This window comes from Canis aureus, chromosome 33 (assembly GCF_053574225.1).
Source record: "Canis aureus isolate CA01 chromosome 33, VMU_Caureus_v.1.0, whole genome shotgun sequence".
NCBI classification, from domain to species: domain Eukaryota; kingdom Metazoa; phylum Chordata; class Mammalia; order Carnivora; family Canidae; genus Canis; species Canis aureus.
Window position 1 is genome coordinate 5,896,722 of NC_135643.1, and position 22,333 is coordinate 5,919,054.

A 22,333-nucleotide genomic window follows, 5' to 3' on the forward strand; every position below is an offset into this window, starting at 1 on the left:
GTCAGGGGCAGAGGCAGAGCAAGAAGCAGCTTCCCTGCCTCACAGGAAGCCCAACACAGGGCTTGATCCCAGAACCCAGGGATCATGACCTGAGCCAAAGGCAGACGCTTAGCCAACTGAGCCACCGAGAACCCCCCACCCCCCGCCCCCTTAGTCTTTCTCTCCCACTGCACCACTATCATATCAAGGAAAACAAAAGGCAGGCCCTTCTGGAAGAAATACTCCTACTTACCCAGGGAGCTACAGTTTTATTTCTCATAAGCACCTTAGAGTTTTGTAAATACAATTTAGTGATTCATATGCAAGTTTAGATGCAGGTTTGAGTTGATGTCAACGAAGCACCATGACCTCAATGCTGAAAAACACAGTAGTAGACAATATGTCCAGCTGCTGGGAAATTAAACAACATTAGTATCTGACAGTATGTAATTACTTTATTTGAAAACCAAACTTTGGAGAAGATTAATGGTAGAAGATGCAAGAGCATTTTGCTACTTGTGTACCTTGAAAGCAGAGGCTTCTGCCCTTTGGTGCCAATTTGGCCAGGGGATGCAGGGAGCTCAGAAAGGTCCCGGTGTAAGCTCTCTGGGGCTTTGTCCTGCTGAGAGACTAGAAGTCAGACTTGCTGGAGACACCTCTCTGGAAGGCTGTGCCCCAGCCTCTGCTCCTTCTTCAGGCTTTGGCAGTTACTTTTCCATCTCCTGGCTCCAACCACCTTCATGTCTCCTCTCTCTAGCACCATGATTTTCTCAAGAGTTCGGCCCTCTAGAAACAAAAGTCAAGAAGGCAGGTTGTCTGTGGAAAACTTCTGTTTTCCACAACACACCCCTATTCTGAGGCTAAAGGAGCACAAAAGCCTTGCTAACTACTTAGTAATGGTTAGGGAAAAATACTTTAATAGTCCCATAAATTATCTTTGACACAAGCATTTCTTTATCATCTGGGGAAACCAAGCATTTCAAAGGGCCAAATAGTCAGCTGCAGTCCACTCAGGAAAATTCCATCTGCTTCTGTGGATTTTCAGATTATGAATTCTTGGAAAGAAGATCTGAAAAACTGGTGTGACCAGGGAAACGTCTAGAATTCATTTCAGAATTGTTGTTAGCACAGAACCTAGCACCTTCATGGTGCACAATGGGAATCTAGATGTTGAAATTTTAAAGAAGAAATATTGGAACAAGGGCTAAAAAAAAAATTGCAATTGTCAAGAGATGATTGAGGAGCAGGTAATGAACAAAGGCATAGGGAAATGAAGATGTGAGCTATTTCAAGCTCCAGGAAAGCATGGAGCTTGTGTGTCTTATTCACCTGGATGTCCTTCACCACCAGACCTTGGAAGAGTGCCTGGCTCAGTAGCATTTGTTGAATGGATGGGAGAGTAAATGGATTTTTATTGAGAGGAAGGAAGAATAAGGCCAGAAAGACAAAGTCTATTGGTCAAGTCTCGGCAAGAAATGGAATTTCCCTCAGATAATTCAAGTACCATTTTAATGAAGAAATGACTTAAAAAGATATGGTTAAGGGAAGCAAAAAGAGATGTTGGGGCACCAGGAAACTTGTGAGAGGAGACCAACAGCACCTCTACAGGTGATAGCACCCTACAGGGCGGCAGCAGCCATTTGACAGAAACCATGCAGTTACTACCAGAGACAAGTACAGAAGTAGGGAGGACGTTAAGGAAGAAGTACCCTGACCTCTCTCTCCTCCAGTCCTCCATTCTTCCGCCACTGCCTCCCTCTCACCAAACCCAACCAAAAGACAGAGGGCATGAAAGCAGGCCAGAGAAGGTTGGAGAAAGGATCTGAGAATGGGGGCAAACCAATAGTCCATTGGGTGAATAGAAACTGGAAAACCATTTTTTTTAAATATACAAATGACATATAACATTATATTAGTTTCAGATGTACAACATAATGATTGGATGCATGTATATGTTGTGAAATGATCACCATAATAAGTCTAGTTAACATCCATCACCATGCATAAGTTACAGTTTTTTTTCTTCTGATGAGAACTTTTAAAATTCATTCTCTTGGCAACTTTTGTGAAAGCTGGTCTTAAAAAATTTTGTGCTAGAGTTAGGAGTCTTTTATGGCTTCTCTTCCTCTCTAATTTTTCCCACTCCTACCTCTGGGAAACAAACAAAGTGTTGCAGAAGGGGAGGTGGGTGGAGGGATGAAGTAACTAACTGGGTGACAGTCACTAAGGAGGGCACATGATGGGATGAGCACTGGGTGTTATACTATATGTGGGCAAATTGAATGTAAATAAAATATTTAAAAATTAAAAAAAGAAATTTGTGCTTTTGCTTCCCTATGCCTTCATTCATTCTCTGCTCTCCAAAGATAAATCCTGGCCCACTAACCTCTTATCAATTGGATTGATAGGCTATTAGCTGCCATTGGAGATTTTGAACAAGAAAGTGGCAAAAAAAATAGGGTTTTGGGAAGCCTTTTCTATGTTCACATTCCAGCCCCCACCACTCCTTAACTGTAAACGCGGTCTAGTTACTTAAACCTCCGTGTTACTTAAAATCTCAATTTCCTTATCTATAAAATGAAGGAAATTATGGTAGCTATCTCATAAGGTTGTTATGAAGACCAAATGAGATCATCTAAGTAAAATGCTTGGGTCTAATATTATTGCTTTTTAAAAGCTTATCTTGGATTGAATTTAAACAAATTTGTCATATATTGAAAATTTTACTCTCAAATCAATGTTAGGGCGAGGTTGTAGTGTATTTGGCAATGATAACTAAAAGACAAGAGTCTTTTTTATGACTTCATGACCATGCAATTTTACTCTGCTTTTGTCTACTCAAGCTAAGAAGCTCCCTTCCTTAAGCATTGATTTTTCTGTCTTTAAATAATATTAGAATCTTATAGAAGCTTTAGGTAATACCAGTGAAGTCCACCTACATGTGATCTCAACACACAGCTGCGGTTTAGCTACCAATGCATTTCTGAAAATTGCTTCCTTGGCATTTCAGCACTTTATTTGAAAGAACAACTGAAGCAGAAAGAAAGTCAAGCAACAACAGGAGGGCTTCGTTTTTAAACTCATTAGCTGGCAAACTAAAAATTTGCTTAGATCAGTTGGGGTTTCAAATGTTAGAATAGGCTTCTGAAATGAAAGTCAGTAGCTACAGTTTAAAAGTCTGAAGCAAATTTTCTTCCCCTTCCCCCACCCACTTCCTTAATTTTCTAATGAGAGTTTCACGTGCCCTCTTAATAGATGTGTATTTATGGTGTGCAAGGTACTGCTGTTTATACCATCATTAAAATTTAAGCAGACATACATTTTATGGAAAGATTGGCTATAATTATGATTTTTAAAAAAGATTTTATTTATTTATTCGTGGGAGACAGAGAGAGAGAGAGAGAGAGAGAGAGAGACAGGCAGAGGGAGAAGCAGGCTCCATGCAGGGAGCTCGACGTGGGACTCAATCCAGGATTCCAAGATCATGCCCCAGGCTGAAGGCGGTACCAAACCGCTGAGCCACCCGGGCTGCCCCATAATTATGATTTTTAAATCCCCTCCCGCTTCCAATTTTTAGCACTATAAAAGAAGCATTACTTTTACTGAGTTCTTGACAAATATTTGTGGAGATTTCTAAAATTATAAATGCATTTATAATTCTGATGCCTGGTGTGCCAATTCCATGTGCTTAGGCTAAATAACAAGGGGATGCAAAAGTATTTAAATATCATTTTGATCCCTGAGACTTCTAGTTATTTCAACACGTAGGTGAACCTTCATGATGATTCTTAAAGATAAATTGCTTATTATTATAATATACACTTTTTATGAGTAATGACTACCTTCCCAGTGAATTATATTTTTAAAATATAGTATTAAAAAAATGGTATCTCTTGGGCCATGAAAGCCCTTAGATAATGGTTTTCAAGGATTTCCCCTGTCATTGCTTAATAATATTCAGGGCCTCCAGAGAGACTTCTGAATTACATGTTAAAAATTGTATATACAATATAATCACATCTATATCTAAAAAATGCACTCAAACCAGTTGCATAAAAAGTTGAAAAGAAATTAATCAAACTCTTAATAGTAGTTACATATGGGACATAGGAATAAAACAAAGTTGTAAAAACAGGGCTAATCCATTCCCAGGGACTCTTGATCCCCTTTTATAGCTTTCTTTTAGAATAGGTGGTAGTGGCAGTGGTGAAGAACATGAGGTCTGGGTTTGAATCCAGGCTGCACTGCTTGCTATTGTGTGACCTTGTACCAGTATGAACATTGCTGTGACTCAGTTCAATCTATACATAAGGGATAAATAGTGATATTTACCCTGTGGAGTTGTGAGACTAAGTGAACGAGTGTGTACAATCACTTAGAACACTAGCAGGAACTCACTAGGGACAGATAAATGAGAGGAGCTATTATTTTGTTGTTTACATTCAATCTTTTCCAGTAGGATGTGACCTCCTGAGAGAAGTTATTTATTTATTATATTCCTGGACCCTAATGCAATGACTAGCAAATAAGAGATCCTCAATAAAGATTTGTGAATACATGAATGAATGAATTCCACATGTAGGTGACAGAATGTCACTATTTCATCAGTAATGATCTAATTATCCTATCCCTAGTCTGTGGTCTGTCTTTATTTTAGCCTTCGCTGTTTAACATCTGCTCTGAAAGTGTTCCAAGCCCGTCCACACTGATCCAGGTCACTAGTAAATGGTTTAACTCATGATGACACATGTGTTGGCCAATAAAGAGCATTTAAGAGGAGTCTGACTCTAGGGGCACTTGGGTGGTGTAATCGGTTAAGTGTGTCACTTTTGGTTTTGGCTAAGGTCGTGATCTCAGGTTTGTGTGATTGAGCCCTGCACGAGGCTCTGCACTCAGCATGGAGTCTGCTTGTGACTCCCTCTGCTTCCTCCCCTGCTCTCTCTCCCTGTAAAAGAAATAAATAAAATTCTTTAAAAAAAAAAAAAAGAGGAGTATTACTCTAAGACATACCAGCCTTTCTAACATTAAAAATGATAGTTACCTTTCAGATTCTCGTATGAGTTACAAAGACTAGGTCACATCTAAAGTGTAAGTTCGAAAGAATCAAAAGGCACTTAGTCCATGGGTAAAGGCAGGGTTTATAAACCAATCAGTTGGTTATGTCCCTTTAGTGCCATGCTTCTCTTCAACAGCTGCAGCCCAAAACTATTGGGCAAAGCTGCACCTGCCTCAAATTTTTTCTGCTAAGTGTAAGAAGACACATAAATGGCTGGACTCCACCTTCATAGAGAATTAATTCAATTGCTTGAATTTTCTCCAAATGTCACTGGATTTTAAAAACGAATATTATTTTACAATATTACTTGCTTAAAACCTATCCAGAGTCTCTTATGATGAAACAAAAATTATCACGTTCAACTAACATATATATTGTAAATCCTAATATTTGTCTCTCCCTGCAAAATTAGTTGTTGGGAGGAAAAATCTCCTCAGCTTCCTTCTGTCCTATTTCTGCCTCTCTTGCTGAAGCAGAGGCCAAATTTAGAAAATATTAAACACACATACATGTGCCACACCTATATCTTGTTTGAAAAAGAAGATACATATTATTACCCCCTTTAAGATAAGGCTCCTAAGGCACCTGGAAAGTACAGGAGAATGAATCACCTCTGGGAAGTACCCTACAGATTTTCAAAGGGTTGTACCCCAGGATTCCTAACTGCCCTTTATTAACCCATTATGGGTTATTACTTTATTAAATGAAACTATTAAAATACCCAAGGGATGAGGTGGGAGAAATGGATTGGCCATAATTAGTAAGTACCCAGTAAATAAGAAGCGATGGAGGGAATTCACTAGAGGAGAGAAGGGTGAGGAATTAAATCACACTGGCTAGTATTTATATAATGTTTACTAATTTACAAAGTGTGTTTTACACACAGGAAAAGAGTAAACCAAAGAGGATAATGAATTAGTATAGGTAGGGAGTCTTCACTAACACATAAGGTCTTTCTTTAGACCTGAAACTTGCCCTATTGTTACACTGAGGTAATGAAATCTATTGAGACTACAAAGAAATCTAGGTATCTCCTTATTTAACTTTAAATGTCAAATGGATGGATCGAAATCTGCCTTAAAGTTTCGTGAACTTTGATACCATTACTCCTTCTATTACATGGGAATTTTTTTAATGTGGTTCTACATTCTAACACATACATTGGGTTTCCAAGAGATTTCATTTATCTGTTGCACAAGCCCCCCGCCTCCAGCCCCATGCCATGGACGTGGTGAATGCAGGTATCACAACAGAATCACAGCACAAGGACAAGAGTGACCAATGTCCCTCGGAAGCCTGAGGCCAATCAGGAAGAAATTCATATTTCTGAGCATTTATTCTGACCCAGGCTCTGGCTCAAGATGCAGAGCACTATCCCTACTGATAAGACCCAGGCACCCCTTAACTCAGTGGCAGCTTATCTTCTCAAATCGCAGCCCAGATAGTAGCCCAAATGGCACAGGGTACAGGTCTCCGCCTCCCTCCCCACGGTCCCCTCCTCCCAAGTAAAATATTACTCTGCATGAAACTTTACAAAAAGAAGAGTGTGAAGTCACAGCCAAGCCTACTCCCCATCCCAGGGGGCCATTATGTACCATTTTACTGCAATTTCGCTTTGCTTTGTTTTTTCCACTGATGCATTTAGCTACAGCAAGTAGAGAAAAACCCTATTCAAGAGAGTGGGGTCATTATCCACACAAAAGGCCATTTAGAGAAAGAACAGCTCCGTCAGTTCAAGCTGTGGCTGCCAGAGTCCAGACCCATTAGAAAAAAGGTTAGCTGTTTAAGTGGGAATGGGAAACAAAATGTAATAATTAGGGCTAACTGGGCACCCTCCCCCTGCCAAGAAAGCTGCCTGGGATCATAAACTAATTCCCTGAAAGTCCTAAGCTTAGGGGAAAGCAAATCATCAACTCTACATGACAGTTCAGTTGTTAACCTTTACCCTAGAGACTAGGTTTTCATTCTTTCTCTCTTTTTTTTTTCTTTTAGGTATGTTTTTTATAGATGTCACTTTTATAGGGTTGGGCTGTTCTTTTTCTGGCTTACCACTATTGACATGTTTCTGATTACTGCCGTGTGTGCATGTATGTGTGTGTGCGTGTGTGTAAAAACCATGAAAACAAATAAATGCCAAAATTAACAGCAGTTACCTTTGGTGATGAAATATGTGGTAGAATCAGGAATTCATTTTTCTTTGTTTCCTCCTCTGTACTCCCTAATTATTCATTTATTAACATGTAATGTAAAAAGGAGAAGAAAAAGACACATAAACTATTTCTGGTAAAATTTTCTGCCATGCTTCCCTTAAAGGAGAAAAAAACAATTAGTCTCAACATGATTAATCATGAGGAGAAAGGAGGTAAATGCCTCAGAGAAGAAGCTGCATCATGAAGGGATGAGAACTGACACGAATGTTAACCAGACTTCACCTCTCCTTTTCCTAAGTCATTTAGCAGCATCTGGATGAAAGTAATTTCAGACTAACAGATATTTGTAGTTGTTAGTGATACAGGAAATGCTCAGCATTTAGCATCCTCAGAGGCACGCTGTTCTGGTTAATGAAACAATGGTAGGATGAGCACATACTCATCATTTTATAGTCCCACTCGGACTGGAGGGTAACCAGGCACATAGGGTATGGATAACCAACCTTCAGTAAATAAGATGGGGCCGAAAATGCTATGGAAAATGTCATGTTTGATGATTCAGAAGGCACTCTGGGAGCTTGCAGACCGTTGACTAATTATTCTGAACATCCATGATGAATATGACATAGAGCAGCATAAGTACAAACTTGTAAGAAATTTCTATTGCTAGATTATGTGACAAATTTGTTTTTTATGCAATATTTCTAAGCTGACTTGAAGGTAAAATGGAGATAGGAATTAATTGCTTAGCAAAGAGAGATTAGGCATTTTATTTATGCCTTTATGGACTTTCATTAACACTTGTTTTCATTTTTATGGCTTCTCATGACAAAATGTTTACTGAGTGTGGCACATTTAATCCAAAAAAAGCATGATTCCTGTGTTCACATTGCTTAATTAATAATTTAAGAAGTATTTATGGTAAGGGCATGTCCTTTGAATCACATGAGATTTCTTAAAAATTTTTTTCATCATTAAGTTTTGTCTAGGTAGTTTTTTTCATCTTTATTTTTTAATTAAAATTTTTGTATTTGAGTGTACTTGACACACAATGTTGCATTAGTTTCAGGTATACAATATAGTGATTCAACTTTTCTTTCTGTTATTCTGTACTCATTACTAGTGTAGCTACCATCTGTCACCACACAATGCTATTTCAATACCATTGACTATAATCCCTGTGCTGTGCCTTTTATCCCCATGACTTATTCACTCCAGAACTGAAAGCCTGTATCTCTCATTCTCCTTCACTCATTTTTGTCTAGATATAGTTTTGTCTGGGTAGAGGAAAGACCAAGAGACAATCTTGAAATCTATAATCGCCTTTTGGTTTGTGGGGAAAAGAATAGATGTGAACGAAATATTACAGGCCAGTAAAAGCTTGAGAAATGAAAATGAAGTAAATTCAATGACAAACATTTTTTAAGGCCTACTATGTTCTAGATGCTGTTGGAGGCACTTGACATACATAATGTTAACGAAGAGAAAATAAAATGTGTCATGAAAATACCAAAGATGCTAGATGATGATAAAAAATTATCAAAAAAATAGAGCAAGGCATGCGAGATTCAGAGAGGGGGTTGCTTTTGAAATTTTAAATAGTGTGGTTAGGCTAGGCTCCATTAAGGAAATTTTTGAGCAAGCCTTGAAGGAGGTGAAGAAGTTAGTCACATGAATATGGGGAGGTGGAGAAGGGATGGTCCCAGCCTACAAATAAGAAACAGTGGGAAAATGGGAAAGGGAAAATTATTCAATGAGGCAAAGAGAAAGAGTACGGGAAGAAAAGAGGTACAGTCATTTGAGATAAGCAGACAGGGAATTCTTAACATAACATAACTTTGAAATGTTGGCTTTGGAAATGATTGGAAGAAATAACAAAAAATAATCTTTGTCCCTGATTAGCATATGGAACACAGATCTATAAAATAAAAAAATAAAAAAATGGGATCCACCTATACATACCTAAAGACTGGCATTTTTCTAGGTAGTGGTTACCAAACTGAATGCATTCATTCCTTTATCATTTACGTTTTGAGAATCACATGTGCCAGATGCTGTGTTAGGAACTGGGGCACAGTGATGAGCAAAATAGATGCAATTCTTGCATTCATGGCAGAGACATACTTTATCTAAATGATGCACTTGTTATCCTATTATAAGTGCTGTGGAAAATCACACAGAGTTAGGAAAATATGTGGGAGAGTTACTTGACCTACTTGGGAGTCAGGAGAAGCTTCCACTAGGAAGAAATATTTGAACTGAGACTTGAGGAGTTGCATTAGTGTTAACTAGGGAAAGAGAAAGATTAACCTAGTCAGAGGTGGGCATGTTTGAAACAATGAAAGGCCAGTGGCTTAAGGAGGGAAGAATGATTCAGTCAGGATCTAGCAAAAGACAGAGCACACTCAAACACAGTCACTGAGGACAGGTGAATCAAGAGACTCCTTAAAATAGTGTCTGAATGGTTAAGGGGAATCCACAAGGGATGTATAGCACCCGTGCTATGAATGCAAAGTTGAAAAGAATGAAGCTGCCACTATGCCTGGACACCATAGTGGAAGGCAGGAGTATTTACAAAAGACAAGAGCTACAGGAAAGAGATACCTCACTGCAGCTGTGGCTATAAGGAGATACAGCCAGTTGGAGGCAACACAGCAGGGAGAGATCCAGGGGAATAAATACTGTGCTGCAATTTCCCGCTGCCTTCCCATCTCCCATGTTTCTTTAGTCAAATGGACTATAAATCAGACCATGAGGGTCTTGATGCAGAATATAAAAGTCAGCTCCTAGGGCACAGAATGAAATGGAGAAGGATAACATGGATGTGGAGGGGCAAACAGAGACTGTCCTGCAGAGTATGGGCCAGATCGTATGAGAACTTATGGGCCAAGTGAAGGATTCAAGTATTTGTCATTCTAAAAGTGGTAGGCTGCAAGGGAAAAACGTGATCTGATTTGCATTTATAAAGGAAGGTCATTCATGTACTGTGAGGAGATGGGAGCCACTGTGGATGAAGGAAGCTCAGCTGGAGCTGTTTTGGTGGACTCTGTGAGAGATAATTGTAGTTTCAACCGATCTGGTGGCTGTAGAAGGTGGGGAAGTGTGGAAAGACTCAAGAGGTAATGAGTTTGTGTTGGTTTGGGTGTGGGACATACAGAAGAAGGCACAACAGGTGCTTGAGATGAATTCCAGATTTTGGTTTGCATAAGTGGGTAGGTGATGGTGCCATTCTTTGAAGGAGGACTAGGTTTGGGGAAAATCGTGAGCTTGGTTTTGGACATACTGAGTCTTTGAGAAAACCACTGTAAATGTCAAATCAGCACCTCCACTTTACTAGGTGTTTACAGCCTACTTTTACTGTGCCCTACAAGACATTCTGCAAGGCATTTTATAGAAAATATTTTCTCCTATCCTCAAAATGTGGAGGCAGACATTATTTTTCCCATGTTTCTGATGAGAAAACTGAGGCTCTAGGTTAAATATTCTGCTTGCATTCAGTACTTAAAATCCAGACATTTTAAATTCCAGCTGGAGCTCTTTCTCCTGTCTACTGTTTTATCTTCAAGTCACATAAGCATCAGAGAAGGCTGTACAAGAGGGTGAGCAAAAGTGAAAAAACTGTTATGAGGTCTTATTTCATTTAGAAAATTTGGGTTTTGTCTCATTAGATTCTAGAGGAGGCTCACATGAGTTTTGATTCATCAATCAATCAGCACTCCTCGGGCAATTGTTATATGGTTAGGATTTTGCTGGCCATTATAAAAAGATTATGAATAGTATGAAATATGATCTTAATATTAAGGGCTTAAAATTTAGTTGTGGAGGCAAATACACTCTGGAAATAACTTTACCTATGATAATATTATATTCTGATAACAAAATGCCAGATTGTGTAGGGCCAACAGCCCAAGAAAAGGATAATATATAGCGTGATAAGGTCTTATTTAGGGGAGACTTGCACTGTGTGCACAAAAAGAAACTGAAGGAGGACAGAATACTGTGTGATGATGGTCTAAGAAATTTCAGCAGTTGAATGTTGGTCTGCAGATTGTCTCCTTAGGGAATTTCTTAAGATGTGCAATTAATTAGAGTTAGCTAAATGAAGTATGCATCAAACAGTCTGAGTTTGAAATTTTTGGAAGCCTATTTTATTTAACATTTATTTTTGCAATCCGTGCAGCCAAGAGTGCTGTGTTTTGGTGTGTGTGTGTATGTGTGTGTGTTTTATAGACAAGCGATAGCAATCTGTTCATATCTTTGTTGAAGGCAAGCTGAAATTGCAAATGTGTTTAAATCTGATACAGTCTAAACCTTTATCCCAATAATGAAATATTATCAATAAATCTTACCCTAAGATCTTTGAAACTCTGTAAAGATATGCTTTATGGGAAAATCACCTCAAATTTCTTTCCAGAAGGAAAGATAAGACCTCTCTTAAATAACGGCATCTGGAAAATTGAAATTTTCTTAGTAGTAGGCATTTTAATAACTGACATTTGTATAGTACTTTATGATTTGCAGACTACTTTTTATACTTTTTTATACTTTATCTTATTTGATAACTAAGCAAAGCTAAACTTTCGTCAGAAAATTATGTTGGACAAATTGTTCTCCAGAGAAGAAAAAAATGTGTTGGTTTTAACCATTTTAGAAAAAAAAAATGTGTCTTAGCATCTTAGGCATTAAGAGGGAGGTCATAGGTTGCCGTATAATATAACAGCTGTCTAATGATATAGTAATGATGATAGTTGTAAAAATAACAGGAATTGAGCCTTTGCTATATGTATGCTACTGGTCTATGCATTTAGATGTATTAACTTGTTTAATCCTACAAAAAAAAACTTGAAAAAGATATTATTTCCATATTACAGATGAGGAAACTGAGGCACAAGTGTTTAAGTAACCTGCCAAGTTCACAACATTAGTAGGTAGAAGAGCTGGGCCTTGAACTCAAGAAGTCTGGCTCCAGAGTGCTCACTCTTAACCACTTAGGACTCTATCCAAAATGTAAATTATCTCTTATATAAACAGTTTCTTAAATAAAAATTGTAAAACAGCCAATGATTTACAAGCAAAAAATAAAGGGAAAAAAGGAATAGACACTATTGTGAATTCTAATCAGGGCTCCTCAATAAAATCATATAGAAAGGAAGAAAAATCATGAAAAATAAAAAAAAAAAATAAAAATATGCCTAAGGAAATAGAAATTGAAATATTTCTAACTTTTTGGCTAGTCTCTGAAAAAAGAAAAAGGAAGGTTAAGAAGGAAGAGACTAATTTATGATCCAAGAATAACACAATGTTATCATAATTATAAAAATATGTTTTTAGTCCCTCCTAAAATATTTCCTGCTTTACTTGGAGAGGACATTAGTAGTTCTTCTAATATAGAATAATTCCATTCCCAAACAAAGAGAGAGTCTAGAGACAGATAGAACATATTGTCTAATGATACATACTTATGTGATAAAAGTATAAAAATAAAGCCACAGAGCAGCCAAACCTAAAATCCAAAAGCACAGTTACCTCTGGGTGGAGGGTGGGCTTGGGGAAAGTAGAGGAGTTTGGAAGAGAGCAGACAAGAAATTTCTACGGTGTTACTCTTGTAGTTTTTAAGGTGTAGTTTTTTGTTTTTTTTTTAAGATTTTATTTATTTTTTCATGAGAGACACAGAGAGAGAGAGGCAGAGACACAGGCAGAGGGAGTAGCAGGCTCCATGCAGGGAGCCCGATGTGGGACTGGATCCTGGGTCTCCAGGATCAGGCCCTGAGCTGAAGGCGGTGCTAAACCGCTGAGCCACCCAGGCTGCCCTTTTTTTTTTTTCCCCCTGGGAACATCAGACTCATGTTTATTAGGAGGGAGGGAGGGATGGAAAGAAGAGAGAGATCCCCTTGCCCTCACTCTCCCCGACACAGTGCAAAGTCCCCAAGCCTCTGCCCTTCGAGGGGAGGGGAGGGAAGTGGGTGAGCAGAAAGCCTTAGTTCTAGCAGCAAGCCAAGAAAAAGGTGGAGAAGGTTTGCATCCTCCTCATTGAGGAGGCCCATGGACCCAATCCACCTCTGCCCCTTGCCCTCTGGCAGGCTCAGACGTCAACAGGCTCCCGCCCTCAGTTCTGCCTCTTCACCACAAATACCCTCTGTCCTGACACGGTCACCAGCAGCGTGTGTTCTCCAAAGACCAGGGACAGGCGCTTGAAGGGTATGTTTGTGCTGTGGTGCAGCCGGAAACCACAGGCTGTGCTGACCAGCTCAGAGATGGCACTGGCTGCCTGCTCCTCATTCTCTAGATCCCCAGATGACGCCAGCACCGCACCTTCACTCAGCACCAGGTAGCCTGTGGGTCTTACTATGTTTCATGACTTTAATATATTCCTCAATTTGTGTTATGTTAATCCTTTCCTGGTACCCAACAATGAAAAGTGAACTTGTTGAAACAGTTTTATAAAAAAAATAAATAAGTAAATCTAATTAAAAAATATTGTATTTGATAGAAGCCTGATAACTAACCTTATTCCTAAAACACACTACCTTTCCTTATGATGGAGTGGCCAGTGATAACCCAGACAACTCAGCTTCTCTAAAAATAAGATCAGCTTTCAAGCAGCTGTGTGGAAATGACAGAAAAAAATGAAGATCATTTTTGCAAGATTGCAGGCACCCCTCTGTGACCCTGCATAATGTTCTTCTCACTGCCTCAGTTTCTCCAGCTGCAAAGAAAAAATTATGTGTGACTCTGGATTCCTGTTCCCTCCCGATCCTGCTCTAGTCTTCAAAGAATAAGACCAAGCTTTCTAAGTACTTCTTCACAGACTTGCTGTTTGATGGACACACCGTCAAAAAAGACTTGAATGGTTGCCAAAATACCTAGCCTCAATCCAGACAGCAGAGTTCATTTCATAGTTCAGCTCTTTTGCTGTAAAGGAGCAAAGTGCTTCTTGAATGGGTGAAAGAGCAGCTGCCTGCAGTTTCCTGTCTTCAGAGAATTCAATTATTAGGAAAAAAAAAAAAAGTTAAGTGCTCACTCAGCAGTCAGACAGTAGTTTGTACATGCAACCTCACTTCCTCAAAGTGAGCACCCACGGTTCCCAAATCAAACAGTGTGTGTTCCAAATCCACTGGAAAGTTGATTGCTTGGAATTAATTTTTCCTTTCTGAAGGAGACCATGCTAGAAATGATGAAATGTCTATCCCTGGGTCTCTAAGGGGCCGGACAGTCCCCCTGGTCCCTCTTGCCTCCGAGGCCTCATGGGGCAAAGGATTTGGTGGGGAAGACTGAGGAGCAGGGCTGGTAGACTGAGCAGACCCACCCAACAAAGGGAAGCTGTTATATGTGCCATGTTGGGGAGTGTGGGGGGGGGGGTGCACTTCTCAGTGGGGTTCTATCTTGGGCAGCTGACAGTGAGGCAGGGGAGTGGGAGAGGGCTTTTCGGTAGAGGATGCCCATATCAAGAGAGGCTTTCAAAGGCAGGCAGGCCAGATAGGACTTCCGGGAAGTGCCACGGGGCCTATTTGTAAGTACTGAAGAAAAAGTGCCCTTTGGGACTGCTGGGAATTAAAATGTCTGTCCAGATGTTTGTCCACTAAGTTGTTCAAGGCTCATAGAGAAGGAAAACTGCTGGGCTGATGTACTTTTCTTGTCCTTTTTTCTTTTGTTCCTCTTTAGTGAAAGGGCAATAATCCCAGGTGCCTAAACCACCACAACTCCATTCTTGGTGGTCAGATGGCCCAAAGCCACGGCACTAACCTGAAGGAGATGGAGGGATGGTGGTGGCAAGGGGACGTGCGAGAGAAGACCTGGGGGCATGGCATTTTATAACATTTTATACTTGCATTAAATATTATGGTTCATGATCACCAGAAGAGAATGATATCTTTCAAATTTCATGAGTCCCTTCAGCTGACAGGGTTGACGAAGTCTGGTCACTGCAAAAAGGTGCCAGGAGACCCTTGGGCAATTGTGGAAGCAGCTCTGTTCCCCCAAGCTTGCCAGTTCCACTTACAGTCTCACAAGGTCTGGGTAAATTGCCATAAACAACTGAATCAATGTTGATGAAACCCTTTTCATATTTTCCCGTCACTATTCAAAGTAAAAATATGTATGTTAGCTAGTTTTCAAAATTATCATTTTATTTATTTGTACTTAGAAAACTACATTTATTGACCACCAAATCGAATAAAACTAAGAGCTCTGCACAAGTGTTTTAAGAGGACTTTGACCTTTTCCCCAGTGCTCTGCTCACTGAAGTCAGCTCCTTTAGTTTCTGGAGCCTCTGGATCTGTTTCCTGAGCTGCTAAGAGGAGTCCCCCTTTCCTTTGTGGCCTCTCAGCATATGTGATCATCATGGGATGCACAGGGACAAAGCCAGAAAGACCCAGAATCTTCTCCACCTGCTGAGAGAGGTGGGTTCCATAGTGGATCCAATGCCAGATCTGGTCCAGGTTGAGAGCAACGATCTTCTCTCCATGACTGTTAGGCAATGGATCACAGGAGTCCAGATGCTCCATGAAACAGCCATCACTGCTTACCTTTTGTGAGCAGCCACAATGTGGTAGAAAGGCTGGTTGGCACAGTCACTCAGGGCAAGGTGAATGGTTAAGTGGCCTCTATGATAGGCCTTTGCTGTGCTCAGCTAGGAGCTGGACCACCATGCAGCCAGAGTGGGCCGGGGCTTGTGTGCCACCTGCTGAGCCTCCAAGCACCCAGCCACCCTCACAGATCAGCTCTGCTGCCTCCGGCCAGGTGGCTGATGGACTCAAGAAGTCCACCGCTGCCAGACCTCTCCATGACCCAAGCCCTAGCAAACACTGCCATTTTAAAGTTCAAAGATTGTGAAGATAAAGGGGGAAAAATACCAAAGATACAATGTAGGTGTACCTCAATACAATCATACAAACTAGCAAAGACATTAAAAGTAGCACCTGGAGCTGTTGGCGTACATCTTAAAGAATCATGTTTTTTGAAAAATAAGGATTTGGGGGCACCTGGGTGGTTCAGGTCTTGATCCTGGTGTCCTGGGATCAAGTTCCTCCGCATGCTCTCAGCAGGGATCATGTTTCTCCCTCTCCCTCTGCCCCTTCCCCCTACTCCTGCTTGTGCTCTCTCTCTCTCTCAAGTAAATGAATAAATAAATCTAGAAAAAAAAAAGAAAAGAATGATTTTAGTACAAATGAACTCTGGTCTCTAGCTTTAGGACAAATCCATAGAATACTATTTTGAGCTACTAGCTGAGTCATTTTTTTTTCTTTCTCTCTCTCTGCCATGTAATAATTATTGAGAATATAGTGTTTCAGACACTGTAAAGAAATGATTAGCAAAAGGCATAATCATTTTCTTAAATGGAAAAAGGGTAGGGAAGCATTTTACTGATGATAAAAAGACTTTGCATCCCCAACACAATCGGAAGGCCAGAGGTAACAGTAGAAATTGTCACTGGATTATAAGTCCCAAACTATAACTCTATGGGATTCTTTACAAGTTTGACATTGAACTGACTATTGCTAGAAGGAAACTTGTAGAGAGAAAAATAGTGTAAGAATTAATCCATCTGAAAATAGGATATATAATTTTAATAGCTTATGATCCAGAAGGCCAATACTTTAATGCAATCAAGACTATAATATCACTTTGAAACATACTGGTCTCCTCAGGCGAGGGCATGGCAAAGTACTTTACAAAAGATTCAGCAATAATCATCCACCAATATAGTTAATTAAAATTTTATAGGCACTGAGATATTTCTTAGCTTCAAACTCTTTAGTTACTCATGAAATCAGCACACTCAAAGCATTCAATCAGAGGCTTAGATGGATTTCATTCATTCCAGAAATGAAAGAATTTACTGAGTGGCTCTGTTTGAGATTCTATGAAGGATGCAAGGAAAATCAGGCACAGACCTCGTTTTTCTAGGGAGTTTTGTGACTAATAGGTGAGATCTATCACCCATAAATAACAAGAATACAAGGTCAAAAGTGGTTATCACAGGAGAAGTGTGGATGACAAATCAGGGAATGCAGATTGGGGAAAACTTTTGGGAAAAAGAGATGTACTAGACCTACAGGAAGTGTAGTCCAGATGGAGGGAAAAATTCAATTACAGGCATGGTTTGGGCAATTTCAAATAACTTAGTTTAGCTGGCTGAAGAGTAGCATAAAGGGGAATGCCATAAAGGAAAATGTAGCATTTTATGTAGCATAAAGGAAATGTGGCAGAAAAGGACTGCATGAATCCTTAATGGAATGAAGGATTAGGAATGTCAGGTTAAGCAAGTATGTTAGACAACTCATATCTCAGCTCACAGGCAGCTTGTTTCTTTTCCTATGAGAGCACCATCCCAACCATTGTTCAAAATCTACCATTGAGAAGAACTCTTAGTTACAGACTGAGAGTTTAGTGCATAAGGAAGTATATTAATTAGGAGATTGTAAAATAATATGTAATTTTCTTTTTTTGTAATGTACTCTTTTATCCACCCTAAACTTGCAGATTAAATTTCCTTTTACTCTATGTTTGCGAAAAAACCATGTCGCATAAATATTGTTGAACAAATTAATGTCAAGGGATAAGTGTGTGTGTGTGTGGGTGGACATGTGGCGGTTGTATGACTGATTGGATGGGTGGAGACAGGATATGTGAGTGGATGAGTGTGTATAGTTAGACAGGTGGATAGAGAGGTGGAAAGGTACTGGATGGATGACTAGGTGGCAGAGTGTTGGGTGTCTGACCTGCTGACAACCTAAAGCACTTAGGTGATATGCCATATGATCCCATGAGTAAGTGTTCAATATCCAACCAAAAATTGTCAATACAAATCCAAACAATTGTTTGCTAGTAAGATTTTAGTCTGGCTATGGAAGTCAAGTACATTTTTTATTGTACTTATAAAGTGCACATTCTTCATTGCACATTGAAAAAGAACTCAAAAGACATGTCTTTTTTTTTTTTTTTTTTTAATTTCCTTTACCCCTTCCTGCAACGGTACAGGTCTTGAAGTTTTCTCAAGTACAATTTGACCAAAACAAGGCAAAGCCACTGAAAAGGTAAAAGTCAATTAGGTGAATTTAGGGTGATTTTTAAAAATGACATTCACCATCCTATAAAGCGAGGGGATTCAGTTATATTAATAGTTTCAAAAATTATAAAACACTGATGTATGTTTTCAAAAACCAACAAACAGGCCATCCAACCAACCAAAAGAAAAATCTCAGAAAACCATTTATGTGTAAAGAGGGCACTAGTATTTACTAGTTTCACTAGTAAAACAAGTTTTAGGAAATCTGATACCCTTGTTATTCAAAGTTTCGTCCTTGGACCAGGAGCATCAGTATCACCTGGGAGCTTGCTAGAAATGCAGAATCTCAGATTCTATCCCAGACCTACTTAATATGCAATTTTATATGCATTGAAGTTTAAGATGCATTGCTATATGCTCTTCTCAGACATTCAAAATGTATATAGTGTTATAGGTTAAGTTTTGTTTAATCCAATGTTTATAAGAGTTATTTAATCATGGATTTCTTTTCGTAAAATACTAACATCGAATGAAATAGTTGAGCACAGTATGGGTGATGTCAAGCTCAAGGAACCCTCAAGTCCTCCCAAGTAAAGCATTCTATGTATATGTTAATTAGATATACATTTATCTGTATATGTGGGTATATATACTTATCTACATCCATACATGTATGGATTACCTATCTATCTAATAGAAAATAGGCATGATGATTTATGCATTTAGTAGATGCAAAAAGAAAATAGACTTGTTAGATTTGAGAGAAATGGTAGAGTGCAATTTTAAGTTCTTGGTGAAGAGAAGGAATTTTGTGAAAAATGAACCAGTTTAATCAAGAGGTTTACTAGGGAACGTTTATGTGGGGCTGGGATTTCCTTTTACTCTCCAAGATCTTTTCCAAAATATACATTCTTCACTAATGAGGGTTAATTTTTTTATGTGCTTTCTCCCACTTGTTTCTATTCAAATATTTTATTTTTGAAGGAATGTTGTTTTGGGGGCTGTTAAGATTTCCATAGTCTTTTAGGAATGTTATTAAAGAATGCTAGTTTTTAGATTTGTTTTAGATTAGTTTTCTTGGGTAAGTACAAATTGATATGAAAGATTTGGATTTAATTTGATGCTGTTGGAAGTAATCTGAAAATATACTTTCTCATGGTGGTGATTACATCCTTTAAACAGTATTATAAACAGGAAATTTTATTGGATTTGGCTTTGTGTTATTTTAGTGCTTATCCAAAAGTACAGGGATGTTATCACTGCCCAGTCCCTGCCCCTGAAAAAGGCACATGGATCCAGGATGGTGGCTTTTTTATTCCAGGAACTAAACACTTGAGAATAGAAAGGGCTTTGCCCATTGCAAATCTTACTTTATTCTGACCAGCTTTGGGGATGAGCAGGAGTAAGACTGAGATTCTTCCTGGCTCAGATGAATCCTGAGATTCATCCTGAGATGATTTCCGGTGGTATTTAGATATCTTTTAGTTTAACAGTCATGAAATTATCTTTATATCAGAAAAATGAAATCAGTATAGCAAATGTGCTAGATATTATCATTTAGAATGAGGTTAAGTTTAGAAAGTGAAGCCATTTGGAAAAGTAAATAACATTACAGATATGCATTCAAAATTGTGATGTGGTAAAGGATTGCAATGTGAGAAATATTCCTCTAATCCAACCGTTCTGATCTGCTGAGGAATGTGAAGCCCCCTCTGTATGGTAAGTTCATGGGAATTAGGGCCTAGAGTTTCTTGCTTCTTAGGGTCCAGGTGACAGCAACAGTAATAGTCCCAGAAGAAAATATCTTAAGTGCATCTGAAATATCTTTGGGATGTAGAATCATCAATCACAGTGAATGTCTACTTCTTTAGATATTAGACAACTGATTACATGGATTCAGTTCATAATTTTCAGGATTCTACAAAGCATTCAGATACATCGTATTAGTAAAGTGAAGAAATCCCTCTCTGAGAATAGGTTGAGTTTTTCTTACTCGAGGTACAAACTGTCAGGAAGTTTATCTCATACCTGTCTCCACTTTTCTGAGGGTTGGTTTTGCCTACCATTTTCAGATGGAATTGAGAGCAAGTAATGATTCTGCCTCGAATTTCTTTATTATACAAAACATGGAAAAGGACTCCCTACACCAAATTACCTTTCCAGTGCCCTGGCTTCCTTATCTGTGAAATTCCATTAATTAGCTGATCTCTAAGGTAACTTATAATCCCAAAGTCCCATGGCTTTATAGCTATTAAAAAAATGAATGGTATATTAAATCCATAGAAATAGCCTAGCTTCCAGGGAGAAATATGTGATTGGATAACTGGATTTTTCCAGTGCCTTCCATGTTACAAGTACTCACAAACATTGTTTTGTTTAACCTGCCCTGCAACATGCATGATTCCTGTTTCACATGTGCAGAAACTGAGCTCCGAGGGGCAGAGCAACTTACTCAAGATCACACAGCTAGTAAGTAGTTTGAGCCCAGATCTCTTTTTCTCAAAAGTCTACTCCTTTCCTCCACCACACCAAACTCCCTTTCCATGATCAGAACACTATTATTATTAACTTTGAGATAAAGCTACTGGGTAGGATTGTAGAAACAAATATCTATTTGTCAATTTGTCATCACAGCTGGAAAAACATCCTAAAGACTGCCTAATTGTTCAGAATATTGAGAACACATGTCATTTTGTCATGATATTTTAAATACATGGAATAGATGAATGATATGAAAGTTTATCAAACCCAGTTTAGATGTGAATTTGACGTTTAAAAAACCGACTCTGATACTGATCAGGAGACAGAGAGTAACTGATATAAACATTATTCTTGGGAGGAAAAAGAACAGAAACCATATGAATATCATAAATAAATAGAAGGAATTATTACAAATAAATAAAAGTATATGCAAATATTTTTCCATGATTTCAGAATTATACTAGCTTTCATTTCCATGAAAATAGGAAACAAATATTGCTACCACCTGGAAGAGAATACGTGATTGCTTATGAGAAAAAAAGGAAATGTTAAAATTATAGCAATAATACTTATAGCTGAAAAGATGCATTTTACATTAAATTTTGCTTATGCATGATGGGGTGACTGGGTGATGGGCACTGAGGGGGGCACTTGATGGGATGAGCACTGGGTGTTATGCTATATGTTGGCAAATTGAACTCCAATAAAAAATATACAAAAAAATTTTGCTTATGCCTGTGTATATTAATGTATATTTAGGTGGTGAGTCAAAAGTCAAATTTAAAAGATGCATTAAGTAGCATCTACTTATTGGAACAGTTTACAGTTCAAATGTAAACTGTATGCAGATTTGGCATTATCTTTTGAAATAATAACTTACCTAAAAGAAATTCACTTTGAGAACAAACAGTTTTGATCTGGCATGTGGTTTTGAGGTGGCAAGAAAGAGAATTTCTTGAGGATATAGAGAACCAGCTTTGGATAATGACATCATCTTTGAAAACATTTTTTAAGGAGTAAGCCTTCATTTCTAGTTTGCAGACTTACTTTTCACTCATATTCAAAACTCACTCAGAAATGCACAAAAAAAATTATTTGAAATTCTTGAGCTAGCACATTAACGCCTCCCAACAATAGTGGCTTTCTTATATCACCTGGTAATCCCTTTAACAGCAACATGCAAATGGTCAGCATTTCAAGTGAATTATTTCATATACCTACTCTGATTGCCTGTTTCAGACAAGGTGCTCTGGTGGACAGGTGCTCAGCTGGAGAGTAAAATAAAGGTAACCATGATTTTCCCAGAAGCCATCAGTTTGTGAGTATGAGCGAGGTCGCCTGAAACAATACTTTAATTTTCATTGGCTTTACCAATATGACTTAGGTCCTCAATAGCCATGTAAAGCTTCTGTGTCCTCAAATCATTTCTGGAAGCCACCAGTTGGTACCTTGTATTCTCACATGTAACCATGAACAGATTCCTGCTAGGCAGGTGCAACCCCTCCGTCAATGCCCCACTGCTCCTGTTGCTCCACCAGGCACAGCCACTCCTGGCAAAATGCACCAGTGCTCCATCAGGCTTCTTATGCTGGCTCTTCCAGGACATATGTCACTCCTCTGCCACTGCCGTGTTGGGCACAGCCCACTGATTCCTTGGGC

The 22,333-nt window shown here is 38.9% G+C and overlaps 1 protein-coding gene across 7 annotated transcripts in view; it reads right to left on the reverse strand.

Moving 5' to 3' along the window:
- Positions 1-22,333, reverse strand: part of RASGEF1B (RasGEF domain family member 1B) — a 550,562-nt gene that overhangs the window by 78,157 nt on the left and 450,072 nt on the right. The window contains exon 1 of one of the 7 annotated variants that reach the window (XM_077882679.1): positions 504-732. The exons of the other annotated variants lie outside the window; for them this stretch is intronic. The gene's annotated coding sequence lies outside the window, so the exon portion shown is untranslated. Of the gene's footprint in view, positions 1-503; positions 733-22,333 lie in introns of those variants that run through there. 7 annotated transcript variants of the gene reach the window in all.